The sequence below is a fragment of the Stylophora pistillata genome, chromosome 1 (genome assembly GCF_964205215.1).
Source record: "Stylophora pistillata chromosome 1, jaStyPist1.2, whole genome shotgun sequence".
Taxonomy (NCBI): Eukaryota; Metazoa; Cnidaria; class Anthozoa; order Scleractinia; family Pocilloporidae; genus Stylophora; species Stylophora pistillata.
The window spans coordinates 60831613-60841612 of NC_142519.1; the positions used below are offsets into that span (position 1 = coordinate 60831613).

At 38.7% G+C, this 10000-nt stretch overlaps 2 long non-coding RNA genes across 2 annotated transcripts in view; one reads left to right on the forward strand and one right to left on the reverse strand.

Annotated features, from left to right (window-relative positions):
• Positions 1-2061: 2061 nt before the first annotated feature.
• LOC148743552 (uncharacterized) lies at positions 2062-3620 on the reverse strand. The gene is made up of 2 exons (XR_015989563.1): positions 3032-3620; positions 2062-2389 (listed from the first exon to the last, which is right to left on the reverse strand). It is a non-coding gene; the product is annotated as an uncharacterized LOC148743552 (long non-coding RNA).
• Positions 3621-6295: 2675 nt separating this feature from the next.
• LOC148743553 (uncharacterized) overlaps positions 6296-10000 on the forward strand; it is a 12259-nt gene continuing 8554 nt past the window's right edge. The window contains exons 1-2 of the long non-coding RNA XR_015989568.1: positions 6296-6736; positions 7267-7374. This is a non-coding gene — a long non-coding RNA (uncharacterized LOC148743553). The remainder of the gene's footprint in view (positions 6737-7266; positions 7375-10000) is intronic.

The following is a 10000-nucleotide window of genomic DNA, read 5'->3' on the forward strand; positions in this document are numbered from 1 at the left end:
AGTAAGTGCAGCTTTCTGGGGTCGAAAAGCCGCTTTAATTTGTTCGTCTGTCCTTCAAGAATGGGGGCATGTCATTTGCCATCCTCGGAGACCCAGGGGCTGAGTCGATTTCAAGTTAGGGCATGAAGAGCCCCTGGGGAGATTGTCTTACAAGACTAGTTTCAAACGGTCGCAGTCGTTCTGCCATCTGATTTGTGCCAGAATATCTTTGTGTTTTTCTGCCCAATCAGAGTGAAGTGTGCTTTAGAGTCCTTTCGTGTGTTTTAACACGGACATATACTAGTAGCTCAGTTGCTCGCTATGTTTGTCTGGATCTTGCGACGGAGATTTGCTTGAGGTGAAAAGTTTCAGTCTCAGCACACAATGTAAGAGAAGTCGACCAGATTCTCCGCGAAAATCTTACCGGAAATTATACTGAATACTTTCGCAGGTATCACTAGAGAACGTGTTTTAAAGTTTGCGAGGTTTGTATAAAACACGATGGTTGCAGTCATTGATATGTCGCTTTAAACGTTAAAGGAGATTTAAGCTTAAATCTTTCTAGATGTTTTGCATAATTTGCTGTGACTGAAACTTTGCCAATCCCATGAAGTTATTTCGTTCCACGGGCCATGAAGGTATGTCGAGCAACTGGCGCATTCGCCTACGTAGCTTTCTGCTTTTTGTGAGCGCCAAAATCTAATCTTAGTAGTAAAAACAATACGGCCAAGGTTGCAGAGAACGTTGAGTTCGTGGACGAACTCCAGCAAGTGCTAAGAGAAAGCTTAGCTGTGTTTCCTGTTAGCTAATTAAAATCTGAACAAAAACTTACTAACGAGTACATCACGGGAAGGAGAGATGTTTTCGGGCAGTTACCAAAGGGCTTTGGAAAGAGTTTAATCTTTCAACTGCTGCCTATAGTGTTGAAATTCTTGTGATAGGAAGGCCACGGATTCTCTTCTTGTCCCTTGGTCATTGTCATTTCACCTCTTCTGTCGACTGTTTAAGACCGACTTAAATACCTTTGATCATTGGGAATCGATCCGATGCTGTTTTCAATGGGAAAAACAAAGACCAAGAAATATTGGATGGAAAGGGCGGGTTTACTTTATTGCAAATGTCAGCTTAGTAGAACAGGATCATCTACCCACATCTAATAAGCAAAAGTTTCCACGCCCAGCTTTTCTTTTTTTTCAAGCGAAGATGAGATTAGATTTTGGCACGCACGGAAAGTTGCGCAAGAACCAGTTGCTCGACATACCTGCGTGGCCCATGCGACGAAATAACTTCCCGGGATTGGCAAAGTTTCAGTCACAGCAAATTATGCAAAACATCTAGAAAGATTTAAGCTTAAATCTCCTTTAACGTTTAAAGCGACATATCAATGACTGCAACCATCGTGTTGTGTACAAACCTCGCAAACTTTAAAACACGTTCTCTAGTGATACCTGCGAAAGTATTCAGTACAATTTCCGGTAAGATTTTCGCGGACATGATCGATTTCTCTTACATTGTGCGCTGAGACTGAAACTTTTCACCTCAAGCAAATCTCCGTCGCACGGTCCAAACAAACATAGCGAGCAACTGAGCTACTAGTATATGTCCGTGTTAAAACACACGAAAGGACTCTAAAGCACACTTCTCTCTGATTGGGCAGAAAAACACAAAGATTTTCTGGCACCAATCAGATGGCAGAACGACTGCGACCGTTTGGAACTAGTCTTGTAAGACAATCTCCCCAGGGGCTCTTCATGTCCTAACTTGAAATCGACTCAGCCCCTGGGTCTCCGAGGATGGTCATTTGCTAACAGGTTGTAAAGCCGAATCCTGCATATTTTTCCTGTCAAGAAAGTACTTTTTATGAAATTTCCATCTCACGAAATATCATGTGTGACTCGGAAGTTAACAGTAAGAACAAAGTTCAAGAGGCTGAAAACTCTATGGAAACTTTTGATGGCCGGGCATTTAGTCTATTTGAGACGGTAATGATATACTTGAAATAAACAGCAAAGAAACTAGTAACTCTTTTCCCATGATTTACCCAGTTATTTTGTACGCGTAAAGCAACACAAGGAAAAACACTTTTTATATTACTCTACCCTGATTTTATTCAATGATCTATGAATTCTTCGGTGAAGTACTTGTCAAAATACATGTAACACGACACTACTACTGTCGTTCTTTTGCATGAAAACTCCTTTAACGTAAAAAAAAAATGATAAAGATTTATTCGTGTCTTGTAGCTTTTTTGTCCATATCGGTTTTGACCCCTTGCAACTTTCAAACTTCGAGAATTCTTGCCACAGCATGTTCTTCCAGTTTGAACGCAAGTCCTACCTTATCAAGGTTGGTTCTGACAAGGCGAACATCCACAAAATGGCTCGGTGGCATCTGAACTGGCATGTTGGCCCTGAAGAGTAAAAGATCAACGATAACTCGTAATGTTCCGTCCTAAAATACGAGGTATTACAGTGATAGAAAGTGTTTCATATTTAAATTCTAAGGTCTTAAAAGCCTTAGTAACCTCGGAGATTCAGACAGTTTCCATCATTGTAAGTTGACAATGCTGTGATCATAAGCGAACCAAATTAACAACAGTGGTGTCAAAAACTGGAGTTATTAAAGCAACGATTGCAAAAATAGGCGGCAAAATCTCGATGGTAAGTTAACCCACTCAGGTGCTTCTCCTTGTAACCCCGAAAGGTCACATGGGTAGCGAGGGTCGTAAGCGACGAATTTGGAGACCAGACAATTGTAACGCACAACGTAAACTTTAATTGAAATAGCGTAAAAGGGCAGCGGCTTGTAGAATGATAGATAGATGATTCGATATGTAGTTTTGCGTAGCGGTAAGGTCTTGTTGCAGTGAGATTTGTTGTGGTTCGAACTAGAAAGCAAAGAAAGGAACCTAAATAAGCCAACGCCTGTGGATGGACTACTTAACCAAGACGCACGTGGCATAGAATCGCGAAACTACACAAGCGCTAAAGATAATCATGCCAATTAAGATAATGAAGCTAACTATAACGATCAAGTAAATATAATGGCTTACTTTAGTCTGGCTCCTAGCGGTAATAGGTGGCTGATATGTGGTGGTGAAAAGGAAAGTAGCTTTTAGCGAACAAGTAGCGTTGCAACGATAAACCTCTCAAAGAACTACGTCCCTTACACAATGAAATCGGATCGCTAAACCTGTCACGCAAGTATCTAGAGTTGCGCAAGAAATAGATAATCAACGAGAACAAGACAGGAATCACGGCTAAATATAAACAAACGAACTATTATGGTATGAAAGTAGCACTGCTTATAGTTTGTACCATTACCACCAGACAATCATTTTCCGATTTCAATTAACGCAGTACTGTTAATGCAATTCTTCTTTCCATCACTAATGTTTTTCTTTGCAATGTGAACCTTACTGAAACAGCTGAAATAAACTGATTGATCTTTTTAACCTTTGAGCCTCAAAAATCAAATTCATATTTCTCCCAGCTAGCTGCTATACTCTTTCTTAAGGAGAAGAAGAGAGAATTTATTGCCACAAGTGATAAGTTTTCCAATTCTCGCTATGACGTAATTTCTAAAAAAATGAGCTTTTAAGGGGCTCAGGAAAAATCCACGAAGAGTGAGTTAGATACATGTAAAACTGCGTACGCAGTAGTCGAATCGAACTTAATTACTTCTAGTTGCTTTCATGTCGGCATTTCAGAATTTTGCTCCCTTCAATCACCAAGTACGTGGTACTGTCTCCCTTGCAGCCCAAGCTCACTACTAGAAAAGCAGACGTGACTCTTACAATGTTGCGCAACGTTTTAAATTTATAAAGGTTTGTATGGGCACAGGCAGCCCAAGCTTTCTTTGAGAACCACACAAGGAACACAATTTGCATATCGATTTATAAGGATTTGTATGGGATTTTCTACAATATATCCATAGAGATGGTTAAAAGTGAAAATGTAAAATAAAAATGACTTGCCTTATTCCATACGTGTACTGCTTGCTCCTGGTGTCGTTATTTTACCGATTTCACTTGATTTAATGGTTTTTTTTTTTTTTAATCCTGGTTTTCTCTTCTTAAAGAATCTTTAAGAAGAGAAAACCAGGATTCAATAAAACCGCTTAAATCAAGTGAAATTGGTAAGATAACTACTCCAGGAGCAAGCAACACACGTATGGAATAAGTTGAGCCATTTTTATTTAATATTTCCACTTTTAACTATCTCTATGGCTATCTCGTAGAAAATCCCCTACAAAAAACTGAGAAAATTAAAATTTCTTTAAAAACCTGTCAAACTATCAACCATCTGACAGCCAAGTCAGCGTGCTATCAAAGGGTCTCAAATTCATCCCAACGACCGTGACAAACGAATTTAAAATCAGGCCAACTGCTGCGAGATTTATTGGCAAGACGAATGCGCCTCTGTCACACCTTTCACGGACAAAACAAAGAACCACTTCTATTTCATATCAAACTGAATGCCACCGGTTCAGTCTTCTATCACTCTTCAGAGCTCCTTGGAAAATTGTCATAACGCTACTTGCAGACTGTACTTTGTGACGCAATGAGGTCACGGCTCTAAAAGAGTTGACACAAACTCTGCTTTAAACCTCACCGAAGCAACACAACAATAGTCATCATGAATAGGACAGAGAAAACAAAAGAGGCCAAAGTGTAACTCAACAACAGAGTTCACTTCAAACCTCTCAATACGCACCGATGGTGAAAAACACGCAGGAAAGGGTTAATGAGATAATTGACCAAATGCATCGGGGAAAACACATTGATGGCTCAGAAATGGCTTTCACAAACTCCCAATATCCGCCTTCGGACACACAATTAGCCATTACCGAAAACTACTTTTATTAATCACCCGATCATTTCTTACAAAAAAGGAAAATTCCTTACGACAAGCAAAAATACAGTTCGAAGCCGATAAAGCGATGCGACCACAAAAGCCACATGGGGAATCCGTGCCGTTCTTTGTTTATCTTTATTCGCAGGGCAAAAATTCATTGTTTGTCGGCGCAAAACTATCCATAGAAGCTTCAGATGATTTCTGGGACAATTCATCGTCTGAAAAAGTCGACATTTCCCGACTGACAACGAAACAGTGATTCTCTGTGCAGCGAACAAAGAGAGTTGCGACAAAGCAAAGCATAAGTTTGTTGAGCCTTTGACGTCATAATGACGTTTTAGCGGGCTCGGCTGGAACATATTTTCAGCAATAGCGGTCGATTTTTGGACGACTTTGAAGCGGTAAAAATTGGTCATCGGAGGTTTGTTTTGAGTTTTTAATGGCAAAAAGGGTCTTAACTTGATCCAATTCAACATTGCGTAAACAATTTAGGCCAAAATAAAATGGTCAATTTTCGTCTCAGGGGTACTTTAAGGCAATCCGATAATATCCCATACAAACCTTTATAAATATAAAACGTTGCGCAACACTGTTAGAGTCACGTCCGCTTTTCTGGTGGTGAGCTTGAGCTTCCTGTGCATGATGTGGGACGGAAACCGGTAATCCGGTAATCCTCCGCCCTGAGGCATAAAGGAGTGAATTTCAGTGGTTTTGGTTACTTTGGGTCGAGTGCCGCATAACACAAGACCAAACAAAATCAGAAAGGGATCAAAGTGAGTCATTTGTAGCCGCAAAACATCGCATTTCATAGCCCTGTGAAGGTCCTACCCCTTCCCTGTTTTAAGTTTTTAATGGCAAAAAAGGGTCTTAACTTGATCCAACTCAACATTGTGTAAACAATTTAGGCCAAAATAAAATGGTCAATTTTCGTCTCAGGGGCACTTTAAGGCAATCCGATAATATCCCATACAAACCTTTATAAATATAAAACGTTGCGCAACACTGTTAGAGTCACGTCCGCTTTTCTAGTGGTGAGCTTGAGCTTCCTGTGCATGATGTGGGACGGACACCGGTAATCCGGTAATCCGGTAATCCTCCGCCCTGAGGCATAAAGGGGTGCATTTCAGTGGTTTTGGTTACTTTGGGTCGAGTGCCGCATAACACAAGACCAAACAAAATCAGAAAGGGATCAAAGTGAGTCATTTGTAGCCGCAAAAAATCGCATTTCATAGCCCTGTGAAGGTCCTACCCCTTCCCATTCCCTCAGAAATGTCCGAAGTATTCAGGAGAGCCATGATGATAAATTAAGAATTTTTTCCAAGCTGGATTACAGAATCTCAATTAACAGAAAAATCAGTCACGTACGAATTTGAAATTGTAGTCTCAGGACATTGCATTTCATTGCGCCATAAATTCCCCACCCCTCCCCCCTTCCCCCTTGCCCCGCTCAAGTAAGAGTCGTTTTTCTTTACGTGGGATGAGTTTCCATTAGTTGCGCACATTGCACCCAAATTATGAGACCAAAATAGACTTTCTCTGATACCGATAATACCATACAGGCCCAGACAAGAGATCAAAAGAGAATTGATTCCAAACTGGATTACAGCTGTACAATTAACGGAAATCCCTCTTGAACAAATTTGAAGATTGACCTTGAGCTTAGGTGGGTGGAATGCTTTTGCATTAGTTACAAGTTGCGCACGAAGTTCGGTTGCTATATCAAAAAACCAATTGCGTATTGTCTTCTTAGCTGGTCACGTTTGTGGCACTATAAATTTGGCAAAAGGTGCAAGTTAGAAAACTGTAAGCTTCACCTACCAGTCAAACCATCGAATTGAAGCACCACTTGTTGGAAGCGTTTGAACCTCAGGAAAGTAAGATCTCAAGATGTCTCATTCAAAGTAAGTAAGTAAATTGCAACTTAGTTATTAGTACTTTTTTTTTTCAAGTTTTTCAAGCGTTCAACCTTACTGTTACACCACACCATGTGATTATAAAACACCTTGTGGACGACTTCAGGCTTAACTTGCCAAAACATTGCAACGTCAATTGAATCTCAATTCCTAAGCAAAGGTTCCAAAAATATTGAAATGGATTGTCACCCGTCTTCGGTTTCATAACGGTCAAACTTAGTCCGTGGAGTGTTTGATTCAATGCAGGATAACGTTATACCTAATAAACTTGTAACAAAGATATCTGCATCATCAGAGAGTTCTGTGACAAGACAGTTTTGATTCTATAAAGTTTTAAAGATTTTTTTCTCAGTACATAGCCAGTTTATCGCCGATACCATGAAGATGACACCTGTGCCAAGTCATGTAACTTTGATAACATCTTGTAAAGTTTTCTGGCGCAAAGCTTAAAACATAGGAATGTTGAGCTTCAGCTCCAAAACGCTTCTTGGATATTTTTTTTTGTTTCCAATATTGAGGTTTTTTAGGCGATACCATGAAGATGACCTGGCTTATGGAAGGAAGCATAAATGGTCATGCATGCAGTTACCATCGAAGGAGAAGGCACTGGAAAACCCTACGAGTAAGTAAGTCTATGCGAGATAACGATCAACCTGTACATTCTCGTTTTGGGTGAATTCAATGCTAGTCAGATAATTGGGGAGAACTTGGTAACTCATTTGCTATCACCGCAGACTTGAAAAATAAGCCACATCTTGTAGACTTTCAATGGATGAAAATTTGATTATGATGATGATTTATTTTAACTCAGCTCGATTTTACAAGGTATATAGGTTAAATTTACATAGCAACTAAACATAGTTCAGCAAAGGAAAAAAGAGAAAAAGATCCAAAGGCGAGGGCCAGTGAATTTTAGGGACCGTAGGCTATATTGAGTAGTATAAACTGAGGCTACATAAAGATTTTTGTTACATGATTGCCACGTTGAATAGAAATGAACAGAGGATGTAAATTTGAAATATTTACTGAAACAAGGGGGTAACAGTCTATGTGACCACTGATAAACAAAGGAAAGAATCTGTAATTCAATAACATCATTGAGCTTAAGAAGATTTGAAGGATTTAAACAGAGGCTCAGAATGGGATTTTGGCTCAGAGAAAGATATTATTCTGATTGCTTTATTTTGGATAATAAATAATTTTGTTAGAAATGAGGGAAAGGTTAAACCCCAGACATGGACGCCATAAGTGAGGAATGGATAGATAAGGGAGTAATAAAGCAGGATAAGAATATCTTTGTTGACAAAGTGTCTCACTTTAGACGAGATACCTACAGTTTTGGATAGTTTCAAGCAAAGCTCATTAATATGACTTTTCCATGTTAAGGTAGAATCAAATGTTATGCCCAGGTACTTAGTGGAGTCAACTTATTTAACAGGTACATTATCAATTTTAATTCTTAGTGACTAATTCGGTTTAAGTTTATTGGAACGAAAAACAATAAAGTTTGTTTTAGAAATACTAAGTGCTAATCGATTACAGATTTTAATTCAAGATTTAGGTTTGTTTCAAGGTGAACAAGATTTTTGCTAGAAAAATAAATGTTATTATCATCAGCAAATAGATGAAATGTTTGTAAGTTAGAAGTATTGGGCAAATCGTTTACATATAATAAGAATAAAAGGGGTCCTAAAATAGATCCTTGTGGGACACCACAGGTCACATGCAACGAAGGTGAGTTATGTCCATTAACATTTACAAATCGTTCTCTTTAGAATAAGTAAGATTTAAACAAATCAAGCACAAAACCTCTTAACCCATAGTGGTTAAGGTTAGTTAATGGGATTGTATGATTAACAGTGTCAAATGCTTTTTTCAGGTCTATAAATAGATCACAACCAAATTCATTATTATCAGTGGACTGCCGAAAAGATTCAGTGATAGAAATAAGAGGATGGGTAGTCGAACATTTTTCTCTGAAACCAAACTTAAGTGGATAAAGTATCTTTAACTCTTCCAAATAACTGGAGAGGCGATAGTACATAGCTTTTTCAAATAATTTACTAAATTTAGAAAGAACAGAAATTGGTCTGCGGTTGTCAATGCCAAATCTTGAGCCCTTATGCCAACTATATTTCTTGTGCTCATTTGTGACATCTGGCTACCTAAAAAAAGGCGGATATAATAAGGCTCTGTGACGTAAACAAGTTTTCTTCGTGGTCAGTTCCTACACTTTAAACTAAAGATGTTCTATATTGAGAAGTCAATGTAAACAAATCACTCCTGTGATTTAATCAAACAAATAAATCAAGTGTAGTTACGGCGATTTCGCTTATAAAGTACTACCATGACAAAAACCCTCTCCATCTGAATATTTCAGAGGCAAGCAAACAGGGACATTTCGTGTTACAAAGGGCGGAGCCCTAACATTCGGTTTTGACATTTACATACTTTATTGACTTTCCCCTATGGGGCTTTTCAAAGACAATATCTTGAATAAAACAACATACCGTGACAATACAGTATAATAATGACAATACTATATGATATGTAATGCATATTAGTATAATTACAGAGCTAAGCAAAGAGTTTCTAGCAATCTGACTGGCCGAGCGGTTCCTTATATGACGCTATATAAACCGCTCCACGCGGTTTATATAAAATGTTAAAATAAAATGTTAATAAATGTGACTAAAATGTTATGATTTTAGAAATATCTTTGTTGTTCTGCTCGGAAATTATACTAAAACAATTATTTGCCTCAGGTTCGGTGAATATTGTCGAATAATTCCCTCGACTTCGTCTCGGGGATTATTCGACGATATTCACCTCGCCTTCGGCGAATAATTGCTAAATATTAATCTACAAAATTATCACGTATCTTATTAATAAGGCGATGCTTAAAAACGTGTGTTGAATCACAAATCTTAAAAGAGTGCTCAAGATTATTCCAAGTATCAACTGATCTAAAATAAAGTCTTTTGACCACTACTAGTTTTAAAAAGGGGGATATGCAACATTTGGCAGTTTCTGGTCTTACGGCTGCTCACCTCCTCGCGTTTGATAAATTGGAAGGAGAGGTGTTTAGGGGCTCGTTCTGTCATACATTTGACAGTCATTATGGCGTCGCGTACCTACAGTTTATTTGCCACTGGGAGCCAGTTGAGTTCTTTAAGAAGAGGCTTAACATGGTTGTATTTGCGCACACCACAAACAATGCGACAGGCGAAATTCTGTATGCTCTGTAATTTC